The 19,362-nt window shown below is 41.7% G+C and overlaps 1 long non-coding RNA gene across 1 annotated transcript in view; it reads right to left on the bottom strand.

Moving 5' to 3' along the window:
• Window positions 1-4,035: 4,035 nt before the first annotated feature.
• Window positions 4,036-19,362, bottom strand: part of LOC142010585 (uncharacterized) — a 117,395-nt gene continuing 102,068 nt past the window's right edge. The window contains exon 3 of the long non-coding RNA XR_012644838.1: window positions 4,036-4,992. This is a non-coding gene — a long non-coding RNA (uncharacterized LOC142010585). The remainder of the gene's footprint in view (window positions 4,993-19,362) is intronic.

Genomic DNA, 19,362 nt, shown 5'->3' with positions numbered 1-19,362 from the left:
CGTTCCAAATCATGATATTTTGAGAACAGATCATTGAAAAGATCCGATTAAGTTTAGGGTGAACTTGCCTCTCTGAAATATGGGAAGTGTAATTAGTTGTGACTGGTCAGATAGGTCAAATGGTATTTTGTCTGTTTCCTGTCTAGAGAAGCATAATTCTTACTTTATTCCAATTTAGAATGCTTATGAAACAATTGTAAATTGCTTCCTGGGAATAGCTGCATTGGTATAGGAGAGGGATAGAAAAAGATGCAGAAATGTGGAAAGCTAACATAAAATCAGCTTTGAATTTGGCCTAACCAATTTAATTTACAAATATGATCAAATATTTGTTGACATTTTTTCCAGGACTTGCTCTTCTGTAAAATTCAACTGGAAGATTATATGGTGCAGGAAAAAGCCCTCACAGCATCAAACACACACTAGAGTCCCTTGATTGGCTCACAAATAGAGATACCCTATTTAATTTTTTATTCCCTTTGTGAGATACTTGTTTCTTTATGAAAATCTTATATCTGTGTTGGTGTAGTCATTTAGCCTTCATCTACATTCAAATACTCAAATTTTCCATGCTTAGGTACCACGGACACCCCAATTGTTGGTAAGTGGGATAAAAACCTCTGAAACGTAATATCTGATGCTCTATCTCATGACCTAACACTTAGCTAAGGTTGTAGCAGACTCACCAATGTCTAGATGCCACATTAGTGGGACAGAACACCACACCACTCAGGTCTGGGTTATATTTACACCTCTTAATAGAGGCAGAATTAGGGCAATTTTATTTTATTTTTCCAGAGCTGAAGAAGTGGGTCTGTTCCACGAAAGCTCATCAATTAATAAATTATTCTGTTAGTCTTTAAAGTGCTACGTGACTGCTGATTTTTTGTTTTGTAAAGAATGGGTTCTTCAACCTGAGGTGTGACATGTATGTGTGTGTTATGGCTTGGGGCCTACCCACAAGTTCTCATTTGCCAAATCAGGGACTAAAACTGTAATAAATCACATCTTAATCTACCACAGTAGATCAGTCTCAGATATATTCTGTCACATGTTTAATGCCATGCAAATCATGGGGGACAACTCTGAAAAAAACTAGAACTGTTACTTGAAATAAGAAATGAGTGACTGTGCCCTAAATTCACCAACTTGTGCATGGCATAAAACACTTCAATAGTTATAGAACTTATACATCTGTAACTTTGTTTATCCATTGTTCTGAATATATAGACTGTGTCTACATTAGCCAAAAACTTCAAAATGGCCATGCAAATGGCCATTTCAAAGTTTACTAATGCAGCACTGAAATACATATTCAGTGCCTCATTAGCATGCGGGTGGCCGCACCACTTCGAAATTGATGTGGCTTGTCCAGAAGGGGCTCTTTTTCAAAAGGACCCCAGCTACTTCGAAGTCCCCTTATTCTCATCTGCTCATAGGAATAAGGGGATTTCAAAATTGCCGGGCTTTTCTCGAAAAGGAGCTCCGTCTGGACGAGCCGCGCAGCAGCGAGCTGCGTCAATTTCGAAGTGCCACAGCCGCCTACATGCTAATGAGATGCTGAATATGTATTTCAGCGCTTCATTAGTAAACTTCGAAATGCCCATTTCCATGGCCATTTCGAAGTTTTTGGCTAGTGTAGACATAGCCATAAGCAAATTCCAAGGGAAATGCAATTGTGTTATCATGAGTGCATAGTAATGAGGAAACCAGTTTTGTTCCTAGCTGTGAACTGAAAGCTTATTTGTGGTATTCACAGTCAAAAATTTAGCTTTGCTTCACAACTCCTACATCCAGTATTCTGAGACAAGGTGCTTATAACCTGGAGCAGATTTGGCTAAATCAGCCATGCAGGATCAGGTAGGTTTCATTAAGGAACTGTCTTTCTTTGAAGATTTGAAGCCTTTTTAGGAAATATGAATGTTGCTCAATTTGTATATTTGGGGCTCACAAGCCACACTTCCTGATGTCTTCAGTTTTTTAAAGGAACCACACAGTGTAACAACTACTCTGGTTCAAAGGACTGCAGGCTGAGAACTTGCTGCTTTACTTAACTGCATCTCAACAGATGGAGGGAACCTCTCAAGCTACACCATAAGGAAGGGATGGATGAACATGGCTCATAGACTCAAAAACTTTAAAGCCAGAAAGGACCATAATGATTATCTAGTCTAAATTTCCACATATGACAAACCACAGTCCTGTAATAGACTTCTAACCTTTGGCTGTATTAGTGAAATCCTCAAACCAAGGTTTAAAGACTTCACGTTATAGAGAATGCACTCTTCACGCTATATACATTTGCAAGTGAGCAGTGGCCCATGCTGCAGAGTAAGGTCAGAAATATCCCTGGATTTTTCTAATCTAACCCCTTGAAAAATTCCTTCCCTAACACAAATATTGCAGCTCCACCCCCTAATATTCTCTGTAACAGAGTTAGTCCTATCATGAACTCTGTACCATATTATGAAATATTTCTAGGAGAAACAGCTACGTAGGAGGCACTTCCATATTTCAGGCACATTTAAGGTATCTCAAAGGCTGTGTCTACATTACAAGATAAAATCGATTTTAAGTCAGTTAGCCCAATTTTTTCAATCTCTTGTCCTCACTGTAAATTCCATTGGCTCGATGTGTGGACCACTAACATCAACATGATACTGAAATCCTAATTTTGTAGTAATCTGATGGGTGTGGTGTTCAATTCAAATTTAAAATTCCACATGAAGAGTAGGGAGGATGCGGCATGTCTTTAAATCAAATTCATTGGCCTCCACAGATGTCCCTTGTGCCCCCCACAATGCACCACAGTTCTCTGCTCTGGCTTCTTACATCTCCACTGCTCTCAAGTGTGGAGGAATCAGGCAACAGGAAGACTGTTACAATTCAGCACCTGCAAGCCCATGGCTGTAGGGTCATGAGAAGCTGAAAAATCTTCTTTTTCTTTTCTAGAAGCACAGTTGTGGGGTCTGTGCTTCTGGGTATACTCCTGCTAGCTGCCTTTTTTTCTGCACTGCCTGATGCCAGCCGCTGCCCCGCCCCCATACCACGTATCAGCTAGACTGTGGGTGGGGGTCATGTTTGTCTGCTACTGTGAAAAACTTCTTTTCAGCCATTTACATGTTGTCCTGACCCCCACATCCACTCCCGGAGGCTCCACACAGTCTGAGCCATTCCAGCTCACAGCTGCATCACGTGGCTTGACCCCAAACATATAAAAGGACGTGCTGTGCAAGATGCCAGGCAGATTGTGCACAGTGAGAGTCACGATTTTCAGGGGCTGGCTGTAGCCAGGGGTCTTTTAGCCTGATGAATCATTCAGGTTTCAGTGTAGCAGCTGTGTCTGCTTAGACCCACGTAAGGGTCTTCTTTGGTAGGAGGCCTAAATCCAAATACAATTTCCTGAAAGGGCCTCCGTGGGCAGTCACAATTTTTGTGGCTGTCAACAGTGTAAAGTCTTTTAGCTGCCCTAGCCCATTACTGATGCTTCGTTCAAATTTCAGTGTAACAACCATGTCTACTTAAACATAAGGGTCTTCTTTTCCAGGTGGCCTAAATCTAGATTCAAGTTCCTGAAAGGGCCTCCGTGGGCAGTCATGATTTTCATGACTGTCAAAAGTGTACAGTCTTTTAGGCACCCTGGACCATTTCAGTATAGTACCCTTGTCTAATTAAATATGGCAGGGGAAAAGGGGGTATGAAATGTGGGAAGATGGCATCATATACCCACATCTACTCTTGGAGCCAGAATGCAACAGGGCTTAGAAAACTGTGGGATAGGTTCCCACAATACACTGCAGCAGCACTCAATGTAAGCTATTTGTGTGTGGCAGCAGTAACTTGATTTTGTGGGGAGCATGTAGGAAGGTGAAGATGCTCAAAATCAAATGGATAAAACCCAGCGTTGAGAAATCATTTTTAATGAAATTGGTTATAATCTGCTAGTGTAGACACAAGGAGAGGCAACCAGAAGCTGATGACCCAATATCATTAGTGAGTTTTAAAAAAAATCTTGTCTCAGAAGATTAAAATTGATGCACTGTCAAATGGTGAGAAAAGTACTTGTTTTCTAAGTCATGTTAAATATTTTATAAAGCCCTCAGATTTCTCCTTGTGCCCTATGGGCACCCTCCAAACTGGAAAAATATTGGCAGCATAACCTTTCAAAGAGCTCTCCTTCAAAAGGGATAGATTTGATCTTAAATCACCATGTTAAACTGCTTCACTTTGAGGAACTATGTCTGCGTGAGGTAGCAGAAAATTCAGGGGTGAAGGGGTTATCTGCTAAAGAAAATGGTCCTGACATTCAACTCCTGCAACCTGGCACAAATGTATAAGTGATTAAAAAGAAATTTCTACATAAGTTTTCCCTGGTTAGGGAAAATAAAAACACACTGTAGATCACACTACATCATTCAGAATATACACCAATCTATAGGTTTCATAAAAATCTATCCTTTCTACCAATCTCACATATGCAGTAAGGCTCCTTCTTATGAAAGACAAGCACTTTTCCTAATAACTTCTCAGCTTCCTCATGAAAGAAATGTCTGCAATTTGTAAGTGCTCCAGTAATTTATGTACTGACTGATTCTCTTTCCTTTTGGTGTAAGTGTGTATACACACACACACATAGAATCAGTTAAGTAGCTTAGTTTGAAGTCTGTTGGACTTCAGACACTCTAAGCAGACTCTGTCAGGGTCAGGTCAAATTCTTTGACCCAATCATTTCCAAACAGTAGTAGATCTCAGTTTTATTAGAAGGTGTCTCTTGGAGCCATCTTTTTTCCCCACTGTTACACAGTATATCAGGTACTGGTATCTTCTGTCAGCTTTAAATCAGGCTGCAGATGATTTTCACTCCATTATAGATAAACATAAAAAGTGCTATCTTCTCAGTGAAGCAATATGCCAACTGGGAATGTTACAGCACTTCACTGACTCCCAAGGTGATTTCGGGCAGGCACTTCATCCATGCCTCAGTTTCTTCATCTAAAAAGGAAGAATAAACAAAGAAATAACAGACATTGCACAATACTCCTGGATAGGGTGTCATTAGCAGATATTGAATCTCCTAAATACATGAGCTTCTACCATCTGAGGTAAAAGGAAACTCTTTCTTTGCTCCAACCATGGAGGACACACATAAGCTACTGTATAGACCAGCTGTTAGAGGACTAGAGAGCTCTATTACATAGGTGCTGGTTAGATGAAGTGTTAATAGACACCTGGACTGAAGATTCTTATGTAATAGTCACGTGCCTGTACCTAGGTGTGGATTAACTCGTGGCTGCCATTGATTTTACCGAGATTTGAAGTAATGCAACAAGTCAGGAAACCGGGTCACCTTTAGTTAGGTGATGAAGGACTTCAGGCACTTGAGTTTGAAAATGTTGCCCATGGAGTTTTGAACTTAGCTATATACAAGACTAAAAGCAATGTAGAAAATCTTGAGGAAAACAAGGAAAGCTCATCAGCATCTCTTAGTGGCTAGTTGTTTGGTTCTTCAGTTATTGTCTGAGAGGTCATTCAGAACAGGAAAAATTATGTCTTAGCAAAAGCTAAAGGCAAGAAAACCCCAGCAGCCATGGATTCAATATCTACCATGAATTCCACCTTTGAAATGTTCAGCTTTACCACCCATCACAGAAACAGATCCCTTGTCAAAATCTTATGCTAGTCTTTCGCTATGGGTGTACCCTAAGGCTGTGCAAAGTAGTTGCATCAAGCCTTGCACTTTCTTAAATCAGGTCTTGGGCTAGAGGTTCAGTGCATTAACAAATCTCAGCTCCTACAGTAAGATTATAAAAATCTGTGACAGGAGCACCGCTGTTGAAAGAAGAAAGAAAGAGTAGGCAAGAAGCACCTCCTTGATCAGGACAGGCACTACCAAACAGGCATTAAAAATTTACACCTATCACCTTCCTCGTTGATATTTTACTCACAATGTGCTGCTGAGTGGTACACAGTGCATTGAGAATTGTCCACATACAAAAGAGGTTGCAGCTATCTCACTTTTCTGCAACCCTTTCTGTTCACTGAGCTGTATCATTTCATCTGGTTCTGTATCCCCTTCCCTGGCCTTCACCCCCTTAAGCCTTTATAGCTAGTTTTTTTTCACCAGGACCACCTCAACCCTCTCCAAACATACTGCTTCTCTGCTACCTTTGTCAGCCTCACCCCTCAATGAATCTCTGGCTTTACAGCTCTCCTCACTTCTTTGACTTCCAAAACATTAGTATCCAAATCTGAAGGCCTTGGACTCATGGCTTGATTGGTTAATGTTCCCTTATATCTAAAATAAATTCACTGTGGCTTTTGGGATGTGTTATCCAGGATTTTTTGAACTACCAACAATGAAAACTTAACTATTTCACTCCTGGCAGTGTCTGGAATAAATCAATTGGACCACTGCAATTTTGTCTGCTAAGTTTCATGTAAGTATGGGTGCTACTGTCTGACACTGCAGTTTATGAAATGTTATGTCTCCATGTGTTTAACAATAGATTTAGAACATCCCAGACATTTACCTAACATCTGGGTTTCTACAGGCATGTTAATAGTAAGAGGGTTATCAAGGAGGGTGTGGGGCCGTTACTGGATGAGAGAGGTAACCTGGTGACAGTTGATGTAGGAAAGGTTCAAGTACTCAATCGTTTTTTGTTTTTTTTTGTTTTTGTTTTTTGTTTGTTCGTTTTTGCCTCAGTCTTCATGGACAAGGTCAGCTCCCAGACTACAGGTTAAGAGCTATTTAGAAAAGCTAGATGCACAGGAACCCATGGGTCCAGATTGAATGCATCCAAGGGTACTGAGGGAATTGGCAAATGTCATTGTAGACCCTTTGGCCATTATCTCTGAAAACTCATGGAGATCGGGAGAAGTCCTAGATGACTGGAAAAAGGCAAATCTGGTGCCCATCTTTAAAAAAAGGAAAGGCCAATCCAGGAAGCTATAGACTGGTCAGCCTTACCTCAGTCCCCAGAAAAATCATAGAGGGGATCCTCAAGGAATCCATTTTGAAGCACTTGGAAGAGGGGAAAGTGATCAAGAGTAGTCAACATGGGTTCACCAAAGGGCAAGTTATGCCTGACCAATCTGATTAGCTTCTATGATGAAATAACTGGCTCTGTGGACAGGGGAAATCAATGGATGTGGTGTACCATGACTTCAGCAAAAGCTTTTGATAGTTGCCCACAACATTTTTGCCCATAAGTTAAGGAAGTATGCATTGGATACATGGACTGTAAGATGGATAAAAAGCTGATTAGAAGGTCAGACCCAATGGGTAGTGATCAGTGGTTCCATGTCTGGTTGGTGGTCGGTTTCAAGTGAAGTGCCCCAAGGATAGCTTCTGGGGCTGGTATTGTTCAACATCTTCATTAATGACCTGTATGAGGGGGTGGATTGCACCCTTTGAAAACTTGCAGATGACACTAAACTATGGGGAGAAGTAGATATTTTGGAGGGTAGGGGTAGGGTCCAGAGTTACCTAGATAAGTTGGAGGATTGGGCCAAAAGAAATCTGATGAGGATCAGCAAGGACAAGTGCAGAGTCCTGCACTGGACTTGGGATGAAAGAATCTCAAGCATTGCTACAGGCTGGCGACTTACTGGCTAAGTAGCAGTGCAGCAGAAAGGGACCTGGAGATTACAGTGGATGAGAAGCTGGATATGAGTCAACAGTGTGCCCTTGTAACCAAGAAGGCTAATGGCCTATTGGGGTGCATTAGGAGAAGCACTTCCAGCAGAGGTAGAGAAGTTAATGTTCCCTTCTATTCGGCACAGTTCCAGGCTCCACAGTATAGAAAAGATGTGGATGCATTGGAGCAAGTTCAGTGGAGGGCAACAAAAATGTTTAAGGGATTGGAGCACATGACCTATGAGGAGAGGCTGAGGGATTTGGGATTATTTCATTTGCAGAAGAGAAGAGTTAGGGGTGATTTGAAATCAGACTTCAACTTCCTGAACGGGGAGCTCTATAGAGTATGGAAAGAGGCTGTTTTCAGTGGTGATGGATGGCAGAACAAGAAGCAATGGTCTAAAGTTACAGTGGGAGAGGTGTTAGTTGGACATTACAAAAAACTGTTTCACCAGAAGGGTAGTGAAGCACTGAAATGCTTTACCTAGAGATGTGGTAGAATCTCCATCCTTAGAGGTTTTTAACTCCTGGCTTGACAAAGTCCTGAATGAGATGATTTAGTTAGAGCTGATCTTCCATTAGGCAGGGGACTGGACTAGATGAGCTCCTAAGGTCCCTTCCAGCCCTAGAATTCTATGATCTGGAACAATGCTGAACAGCAGGTTTTCAGCACCCACTTGCTTGCTGGGGTCAGCAAAAATCATCTCTCATGATAGCATCACAGGACTGCTCCAAAATGTACTATATGAGCTAATCTTTTATAACTAACTTTTGCAAAACACATAGGTTATTATGATCCCTACAGTATTCTTCTTCTTTAATTTTAATGTCCACAGTGCCCAGCCTCAGGGTTTTCCATGCACTTGATTTGTTTTTGGTCTTCATTTTTGACTTATCTTTCCCCATATAATTAGCAAACACTGTAGTTTGTTTTGACTTTTCTTTTTAAATCATGTTTTTAAATGAGCTGTTAATGATGTAGTATTCTATTTTAATTAGTATGGTAGCAATTAGCTTACTTACATTCTGACATATATCCACTCCCCTCTAATTCAGGGTAATGAATAAAGAACTGGTGTGGGACTCAGAAGATCTCAGTTCTCTTCTTGGATCTGCCAATGTCCTGTTGGGTGACCTCAGGCATTACTTTGCCACTTTGTGCCTCAGTTTCCTCATTTGTAAAATAGCAAAAAGGATACTGACCCTGCTTTGTAAAACCTTTGGAGATTGACAGATGAAAAGCACTATAAGAGCTGAGTAGGATGATTTAAATCTTGAAGATGGTGTTATGAGAGGAAAGGAAAAGGGCAACTGAGGAGTAAACTGAATTTGAAAACATAGGTTTTATCAGACCACGGCATTTGGTAACTAACTAAACATGGTTAATCTTGCCTTCTCTCATTTCATAGAAAAATGGCCTTAACAGCTGAGACAGTTCTGAGACATGAGGTGCTTTATAAATTACATACGTACAAACACACACAAGTAGCCTAAGAGATTTGAAGAAGTTCTGAACTAGCTCGGTCTATATACCAGACACTAATATCATGGAGCAGCTGGTCATGACTCTGTAGGCAAGCTTGTCTATTTTGAGATGGATGACACATGTCCTGATCCAACCTTAATTGCCACTAACCAGATTTTTTTGCGTTTACCATATTAAACAGTGAAAATTGTGTTTGAGTCTCAAAAAAAGGAAAAAAATACTTAAGAATGAAATAAAGACAAGTAATCTCCTTAGCTCTCGCCTAGCTTTAACCTCATTCCCATTTGCACAGAAGCCAACAAATTCAGTACAGCAAACCCTCAATTTAATGGACTAATTGGGGGAAGGGGTTCCTTTTAATGCCAAAAGTCCATTAAATCCAAATCTGCAGAACTAGAGGCCCCTCGCTAGGTGCACTAGGGAACATTCTCTCCGAGACCTGGGAGGAATGCAGCTGTCTGAGGAGATTGAGCATGGCAGCAGGCTCTTTGTGCTGTTTACAGAGCCTGTGGGCTCACCTGCCATGAGCCACTCATCACCCACCCAAGCCTGGGCATATGCCTAGAAACTAAGTTTCCCTCCTCCAGCCCCCATGACTCCAGAAGGAGTGGTGGCTCTGGCACCTCTGGTAAGTCTTTGGCATTTATTGAAGTGCGGGGGGCAGAGGAGGGCTGTTGGACAGCATTCATTATTTTCAAAGTCCGTTAAATTAGGGTCTGTTAAATCGAGGGTTTACTGTAGTAGGGCTGCACTGAAGACCATGCAAATAGCCTTCCAAGCAACTAGCCTTACACAGAGATGTTGATACTAAAAGACCTGAACAGGAGGTCTGATAAGCAACTAGCCCCAGATTTAGATGTCATTGACGGGCAAGAGAAGGTGATGATGTCATTTTCTGACCTGCAGTTATACACATATACTCTTACCCACTGCTTCCTTGGGGAATTGATATGGCAGGAACACCGAGTACTACATTCACAAATTAGACTCAGATATGGTAATGCAGAGCATTACAGCAGTTAATTCTACCCAGTGAAATTCACAGCTGTGTTATGTACCCAGGATCCCAGTACAATGCCTGGGGAGAGACAGGAGTACAAAAGAATGGAATCCACAGAAACCAGCATGCTGGGAAGCAAGCTGCCTAAACTAGACAATAGCAGATGAACAGGAAAGGGGGTGTAATGAGCCCTCTCTTCTCTCAGAGAGTTAGGTGCCTAAGTCCAGGCATGTGGGAGGTGCCTAGCTCCACTTTGGATCTTCAGCCAGAATGTCTCTCCTGGACTCTGGCATTGTCTAGATTATTTTTTGCAGGAACAGTGGCAGCACACTTTATCTCACTCCACACAAAACAGCCTGCTCATGGGGGGAGGAAGCTAACTCCCTTATCAACTTCACCCCAGTGGTTTGGGAACACAGTTGGGACGTATGAGAGACCAGTCCAATTCCCCCACCTCTGGCTGATGAGGAGAAAGGATTTGAATGTGCCTCCAACCTCTCCAGAAGAGAGCCATTATCAGTGGACTGTGGGAAATACTTAGTCTCTCCTGGTGGAGTTGTTCCACTGCAGATAGCCAAATATTCCTTGGCCTAGACAAGATCAGAGCCTCTCTAGTCCACTGCTCAGGGGAAATGACCTGGAGGTATTTGGGAGCATACTTACAATTTCCAGAATGGCCATCACATCAGATGTCTGTTAATGAATGGCACTATCTGAATGAGTCTCAACTTCAAATCCATTTAGTGGCAGAGTTGCTAATACTATTTTTACTTGCATGTTAGTAGTGCCTTAAGGTTCCAGATAATTTCAGTGTCCCGCTGTGACAAGCACCATACCCAGTAACAGTAAAAGGCATTCCCTGCACTGAAGAGCATACACATATTAAGCAGACGAGACAGTATAGGGTGGGGATGGATAAGACAGACATGGGAAGTACCTTTCAGAGGGCGGCACAACAGGTATTAGAACCCAAATAGTCACTAACTATGGTAAAATAAGTCTGACTTGTTAAATAGTGTCCTATCTACTAGATATCACTGCCTCCACCAGTATTAAAGTTCTTTTTATAATCAGAAGAATAATTCATACCTGGGTGAGGCAGATGCTAATGTCAGTTACATCAACATGAATTGAGAGTAATCACACTGAAGTAAAATGGAGTTACTTTCAATTTACACTGACATAACAGAGACCTATACATGGCCCCACATTTGCCATAGTATAGAGTGTCAAAGGAGCTAAAATGGACTGTAAATGGCAAGTCCCAAGTTGCAGCCTTTGTAGTTTTGTATTGAAAAAGGAAAATAGAATATAACTTCCCCCTTTCAACAAGGTAACCATTTTTCGGAAAACTCCATAAATGAGACAGATGTATACCCCACCCCTTCCTTACGTAAATCTAATATAACCAGACATACATGCAAGTCTCATGACGGCAGAATACCAGCAGGTACTTAAAAACAGATGACTCTTTCATTGAATAGGCATGAAAATTGGTGTTATGCTATGAGCAAATGACAGCAGAACACCAGTCAAAAGAGTGATCCTGAATGAGGTGGAAATATTAAGTTCTGTTCATGTTTGCCCTTAACTTTGTCCTATTGCCAAACTGGTGTCCACGCAGAGTTCTAATGCAGTGAAATAGTTTTTACTTCCATTCAGCAGCTCTTTCTCTCCCTAAAATATTTTTTCTTGCTCTCCACTGAAAACAGTACGACCAATTGTGCACTGTTCCCCTAAATAGACGAGAAAGGAAAAAATAACAGCACTAAAATACTGAGAATCTTTTTTCCCCCTCTCCAAAAAGTTTCACAATGAATGTTCATTATAATGAAATATCATGTATACATTTCAATGCATTGGAGCAATCTGTGATGTTCACTCTGCTTTTCTAGAAGAGAAAAGTGCACTATTAAAAGTTCAGTATAAATGAGCTCAACTGCAGTGTGAAAAAAACTCCTCTTTTTAGAGTGGCACAGATTCCTCAAGCTCAGTTCTTCAACCTTTACTTTTCTAAGCAGATCTTATTTGTGTATATAGACTATTGACTCAAGAGAGATTATTCACTTGAATAAAGGTTACTGGGTAAGCCTAGACTAGGTGACTGTGATAATGGAGTTTATGACTATAAGAAAAATTAAGGGGAAGAGTGATGGAAACTGAATACATATTAGTTAGAAAATAATATACTAAAATGCTAGCAAATGAAAATGGCTCATTCAGGGCTGCACTTCCTGTCTAGAGAGTAAGTTCTAGATATGTATATTGGAGCTCATTCCTACAAAAGAGGGGGAACCCTATTTTAGGTAAGGTTAGTAAAATCTATGCAGATGTAAAAGATGGGTGCTTTGATACTTTGCATAATATTATATCTTGACTTTCAAAAAGAGGTCAGAAACCCAAACCACTCATATGTTCTATAATTAGATTTCACCAAGCCACTAACAAATGGAGACTCCTAAAATGGAGACTCCTAGATCACTCTAATAGTCTTACCATGGAATTTCAGAGCCCTCTTCGAGTCTCCAGTCTATCTTGCCACTGTAGGCAAACTGGCCTTACAGATAAATAGTCACAAACAAAAGCAAAATGACAATAAAAAGTATTGAGGTTGTTTCCCATCCCAAGAAACCATCCCCTGATCATCCTGTACCTGTGTAACTCACTGCTGCAGCATCTCCTGCTAGTCACTTGGGAATTAGCTGTTCAAGCACCCTCCCCTCAGAATACTGCCCTGCCGCTCTCTGGCTACGTCTACACGAGCCCCAAACTTCGAAATGGCCACACAAATGGCCATTTCGAAGTTTACTAATGAAGCGCTGAAATGCATATCAGCGCTTCATTAGCATGGGGGCGGCCGCGGCACTTCGAAATTGACGAGCCTCGCCACCGCGCTTCTTGTCCCCACGGGGCTCCTTTTCGAAAGGACCCCGCCTACTTCGAAGTCCCCTTATTCCCATCAGCTCATGGGAATAAGGGGACTTCGAAGTAGGTGGGGTCCTTTCGAAAAAGAGCCCCGTGGGTACGAGATGCGCGGCGGCGAGGCTCGTCAATTTCAAAGTGCCGCAGCCGCCCTCATGCTAATGAAGCGCTGAATATGCATTGCAGTGCTTCATTAGTAAACTTCGAAATGGCCATTTGCGCGGCCATTTCGAAGTTTGGGGCTTGTGTAGACACGGCCTCCCTGGGGCCCTCCCAAGGAACCTCAAACCCCTAAACCCACCTTGCATCAGTCAGTGACTCACTGCCAGCCATCATCTAGCCCCTTCTCTGAAGGACAAATTGCAGCCTGAAATGGCCACTCGCCATTGGCCAGGGGTGTGGGCCTGCTACCTCTGCTGCACTGGTTGCCTCTCGGCAGCCCTATTACCTTCAGGTGCTGAAGCCTGGGAGCTCACCAGATCAGAGCTCCCCTCAGCTTTCCTAGCCTTTTTCCCATTCTCTGTAGCTTTGCTGGCATTTAGGTTCCTCTGTTCTATAGATGGAGCTAGAGTCTTCCTCCATCCTACCAGAAGCCCTCTTTATTCAGCCCTCAGCTGGCCCTGATTGGCTGGCACAGGCCACAACTGCAGGTTCCACAATCTCAGCCCTCTCCTAAGGCTGAGTTTAACCCCTGCTAGGCCCATGAGTGGCAGACACCCCATCACAGTACTCTGTATCTTAAACCAAAGATAATACCTGTAGCTAATCCTACAATAAACTATCAAAAGCTTTACTAATTCCAAAAATGAAATAAGAGCATTATGTATAGGGCAAAACAAGTCACCAGCCAGATGCTGGGGAGAGGAGCCCCAAGCTTTGAGGGCTGGATCCAGGAAAGCCACAGTCCAGATTTGGACTGTAGGCTGTGGTTTCTCCATCCCTGTTCTTAGCTAACACAGCCTTAGCCACAGCTGGCCCTTGGTTTACCAGCATCACATGTATTGATTATGCCCTGGGGTACCTTTTTTTGAAAGCGCAGTCCTCATGGCTCTGGATTTTTCAATCCCCTGCCCGTTCTTTCAAAAGAGCTGGGGCTGTGTGGATGCTCTCTAGCAAGAGAGCAGATTGATTTTTTGATCTGCTTTTTTGTGTGTGGACACACTCTTTTGAAAGAAGCTTTTTCAGAGGAGATCTTCCAGAGGAACTTCTTTTGAAAGATCAATGTAGCATAGATGTAGCCATGGAGTTTTTTTCAAAGAAAAGACCAACAGATCAACTATGATCTTCATCCTCCACCTGCTTTCCATCCCAAAGGAAAAAAAGACAGGTAATGCATATTTTAAATAGCAACGAATGTATTAATCAGAGACACGGATTCAGATTCTGCTACCATTTACACCAGTGAGAAGATAAGAGAACACTACCAATGGCAATGCGGTTACTCTGGCTATAAACCAGAGTAAAATGAGTGAAATCTGTATCCAAACCTCTTTTTTTTTTCTTCACAAAAAGGGCATTTAGATTGATTTAGAGGGGAGACAACTTCCTTATTAAAGTTTTAAATATGATGACCTTGTCTTATTTTACTGTTCGGCTGTCTGGGCTCAAATCAGCTTGACTCCTACTTCTCAGTTAAAAATCAAAAACAAAAGAAACTAAAAATAATACATCTGGACGCTGTTCAGTGCTTTAATAATTGTTAAGAACATAAGAACGGCCATCCTGGGTCAGACCAAAGGTCCATCCAGCCCAATAGCCAGTCTGTCAACCATGGCCAGTGCCACGTGCCCTAGAGGGGGTGGACTGAAGACAATGACCAAGCAATTTGTCTCCTGCCATCCTTCGCCAGCCTCTGACAATCAGAGGCCAGGGACACCATTCCTACCCTTGGCTAATAGCCTTTTATGGACCTAACCTCCATGAATTTATCTATCTCTTTCTTAAATTCTGTTATAGTCCTAGCCTTCACAGTCTCCTCTGGCAAGGAGCTCCACAGGTTAACTATGTGCTGAGTAAAGAAGAACTTTCTTTTATTAGTTTTAAACCTGCTACCCATTAATTTCATTTGGTGTCCTCTAGTTCTTGTATTATGGACACAAGTAAATAACTTCTCTTTATTCACCATCTCCGCACCTGTCATAATTTTATATACCTCTATCATGTGCCCCCTCGGCCTCATCTTTTCTAAACTGAAAAGTCCCAATCTTTTTAGCCTCTCCTCATATGGGACCGTGTCAAGCCCCTAATCATTTTTGTTCCCCTTTTCTGAAACTTTTCTAGTGCCAGAATATCCTTTTTTAGGTGAGGAGACCACATCTTTACACAGTATTCAAGATATGGGCGTACCATAGATTTATATAGGGACAGTAAGATATTCCTTGTCTTATTTTCTATCCCTTTTTTAATAATACCTAACATCCTATTTTCCTTTTTGACTGCCTCTGCACACTGAGTGGATGTTTTCAAGGAACTATCCATGATAACTCCAAGATCTCTTTCCTGATTAGTTATAGCTAAATTAGCCCCCATCATCCTGTAAGTATCGTTGGGATCATTTTTTCCAATGTGCATTACTTTACACTTATCCACATTAAATTTCATTTGCCATTTTGTTGCCCAATCACTCAGTTTGATGAGATCTTTTTGAAGTTCCTCACAGTCTGCCTTTGTCTTGACTATCTTGAACAGTTTAGTGTCGTCTGCAAACTTTGCCACCTCACTGCTCACCCCCTTCTCCGGATCATTTATAAGTAAATTGAACAGGACTGGTCCTAGGACTGACCCCTGGGGGACACTAATAGTTACCCCTCTCCATTCGGAAAATTTACCATTTATGCCTACCCTGTGTTTCCTGTATTTTAACCAGTTCTCAATCCATGAAAGGACCTCCCCGCTCTTATCCCATGACAACTTAATTTACATAAGAGCCTTTGATGAGGTACCGTGTCCAAGGCTTTCTAGAAATCTAAGTATACTATATCCACTGGATCTCCCGTCTGCATGTTTGTTAACCCCTCCAAAGAACAGTAACAGATTAGTAAGACATGATTTCCCTCTGAAGAAACCATGTTGACTTTTGCCTATCAAATTATGTTCTTCCAAGTGTCTGACAATTTTATTCTTTACTATTGTTTTAACTAATTTGCCTGGAACTGACAGAAAACTTAGTGGTCTGCAATTGCCAGGGTCACCTCTAGAGCCATTTTTAAATATTGGTGTCACATTAGCTATCTTCCAGTCATTAGGTACGGAAGCTGACACAAACTAGTGTTTGTTTTGGACTAAAATATCCAAATACATTGTCTTTTACAGCATATTTATTAGTTTCAATTAGTCCAAACTTAGAATCTGGAAAAAAATAAAGGGAAATTGTTGACCGAAAGATATTTACAATGATATCCCTGAATTAATTAATGAAGAAGTCAGTTGTTGCTTTGCTGCAAGGTTGGCACCCTGGGAAGCTGAGACTGGAACTCTCTGCTAATGTAAATGTAAATTCCCTGTGCCTCATTAGCATCAGGTCACATGATTTGAAGTTCTTCCGGACTCCATAACAACGTATAGAAGCGCGGCCACTGGGGAAGAAGGGGCCTCCAGAAGAAGGACTTCTTTCCTGAAGACACCCCCAGGGGCTGCACTTCTATATGCTGTTTTGGAGTCCACAAGAGCTTCTTGCAGACTCCAAATCATATTTTGGGCCATTTATTAGTGTGCCACTTTTGGAGAAAGTGGCGTGTGTAGAAACGGTCATAAAGTCTGAGGCTTTCTTTAAACAGCTAACAAAATCATCCAGGGCCCAGAATTTGGTGGTGATGGGGGACTTCAACTATCCAGGTATATGTTGGGAAACTAATACAGCAGGGGACAGACTGTCCAATAAATTCTTGGATTGCATTGCAGACAACTTTTTATTCCAAAAGGTTGAAAAAGCTACCAGGGGGAAGCTGTTCTAGACTTAATTTTAACAAATAGGATGAAATCATTGAGAATTTGAAAGTGGAAGGTTGCTTGGGTGAAAGTGATCATGAAATCATAGAGTTCACAATTCTAAGGAAGAGTAGAAGGGAAAACAGTACAATAGAGACAATGGATTTCAGGAAGGCAGACTTTGGTAAATTCAGACAGCTGGTAGGTAAGGTCCCATGGGAAGCTAAACTGAGGGGAAAAACGGCTGAGAAGAGTTGGCAGTTTTTCAAAGGGACATTATTAAGGGCCCAAAAGCAAGCTATCCCGCTGCGTAGGAAAGATAGAAAACATGGCAAAAGACTGCCTTGGCTTAACCAGGAGATCTTGCATGATCTCAAAATATAAAAGGAATCGTATAAGAAATGGAAACTAGGACAAATTACAAAGGACGAATATAGGCAAACAACACGAGCATGCAGGAGCAAGATTAGAAAAGCTAAGGTACAAAATGAGCTCAAACTAGCTACAAGCATAATGGGAAACAAGAAGGCTTTTTACAAATACATTGGTAACAAGAGGAAGACCAAGGACGGGGTAGGGCCGTTGGTCAGTGAGGAGGGAGAAACAGTGACAGGAAATTTGGAAATGGCAGAGATGTTTAATGATTTCTTTGTTTCGGTCTTCACAGAGAAATCTGAAGGAATGCCTGACAAAGAATGCTAGTGAAAAAGGGGTAGGTTTAGAAGTTGAAATAAGAAAAGAACAAATTAAAATTTACTCAGAAAAATTAGATGTCTGCAAATCACCAGGGCCTGATGAAATGCATCCTGGAATCCTCAAGGAGCTGATAGAAGAGGTATCTGAGCCTTTAACAATCATTTTTGGAAAATCGTGGGAGTCAGGAGAGATTCCAGAAGACTGGAAAAGGGCAAATATAGTACCCATTTATAAAAAGGGGAACAAGAATAACCCAGGAAACTACAGGCCAGTCAGCTTAACTTCTGTGCCAGGAAAGATAATGGAGCAGGTAATTAAAGAAATCATCTGCAAGCATTTGGAAGGTGGTAAGGTGATAGGGAACAGCCAGCATGGTTTTGTTAAAAACAGATAATGTCAAACCAATCTAATAGCTTTCTTTGATAGAATAACGAGCCTTGTGGATAAGGGAGAAGCGGTGGATGTGGTATACCTAGAGTTCAGTAAATCATTTGACACGGTCTCACATAATATACTTATCAATAAACTATGCAAATACAACTTAGATGGGGCTACTATAAGGTGGGTGAACAACTGGCTGGATAACCGTACCCAGAGAGTAGTTATTAATGGTTTTCAATCCTGCTGGAAAATTATAACTAGTGGGGTTCCGCAAGGGTCCGTTTTAGGACCGGTTCTGTTTAATATCTTCATTAATGATTTAGATATTGACATAGAAAGTACACTTATTAAGTTTGCAGATGATACCAAGCTGGGAGGGGTTGCAACTTCTTTGGAGGATAGGGTCATAATTCAAAAGGATCTGGATAAACTGGAGAAATGGGCTGAGGTAAACAGGATGAAGTTTAATAAGGACAAATGCAAAGTGCTCCACTTAGGAAGGAACAATCAGTGTCACACATACAGAATGGGAAAGGACTGCCTAGGAATGAGTACAGCAGAAAGGGATCTCGGGGTTATAGTGGATCACAAGCTAAATATGAGTCAATAGTGTGATGCTGTGGCAAAAAAAGCAAACATGATTCTAGGATGCATTAACAAGTGTGTTGTGAACAAGACACGAGAAGTCATTCTCCCGCTCTACTCTGCACTGGTTAGGCCTCAGCTGGAGTATTGTGTCCAGTTCTGGGCACCACAGTTCAGGAAGGATGTGGAGAAATTGGAGAGGGTCCAGAGAAGAGCAACGAGAATGATCAAAGGTCTAGAGAACATGACCTATGAAGAAAGGCTGAAAGAATTTGGTTTATTTAGTTTGGAAAAGAGAAGATTGAGGGGGGGACATGATAGCAGTTTTCAGGTATCTAAAAGGGTGTCACAAGGCAGAGGGAGGGAACTTGTTCTTCCTTGCCTCTGAGGATAGAACAAGAGGCAATGGACTTAAATTGCAGCAGGGGAGGTTCAGGTTGGACATTAGGAAAAAGTTCCTAACCATCAGGGTGATCAAACACTGGAACGAATTACCAAGGGAGGTGGTAGAATCTCCATCACTGGAGATATTTAAGAAGAGGTTAGATAGATGGCTTTCAGGGGTGGTCTAGAAAGTGCTTGGTCCTGCCATGAGGGCAGGGGGCTGGACTCGATGGCCTCTTGAGGTCCCTTCTAGTCCTACTCTTCTATGATTCTATGATAGTCTGCCTCTCAATATCCCCTTCTGTGGAGAGTCAGGCACCTAACTTGAGTCTGGCTTACACA

Source organism: Carettochelys insculpta, chromosome 3 (genome assembly GCF_033958435.1).
Source record: "Carettochelys insculpta isolate YL-2023 chromosome 3, ASM3395843v1, whole genome shotgun sequence".
NCBI classification, from domain to species: domain Eukaryota; kingdom Metazoa; phylum Chordata; order Testudines; family Carettochelyidae; genus Carettochelys; species Carettochelys insculpta.
This window is presented reverse-complemented; position numbering and strand designations above follow the sequence as displayed.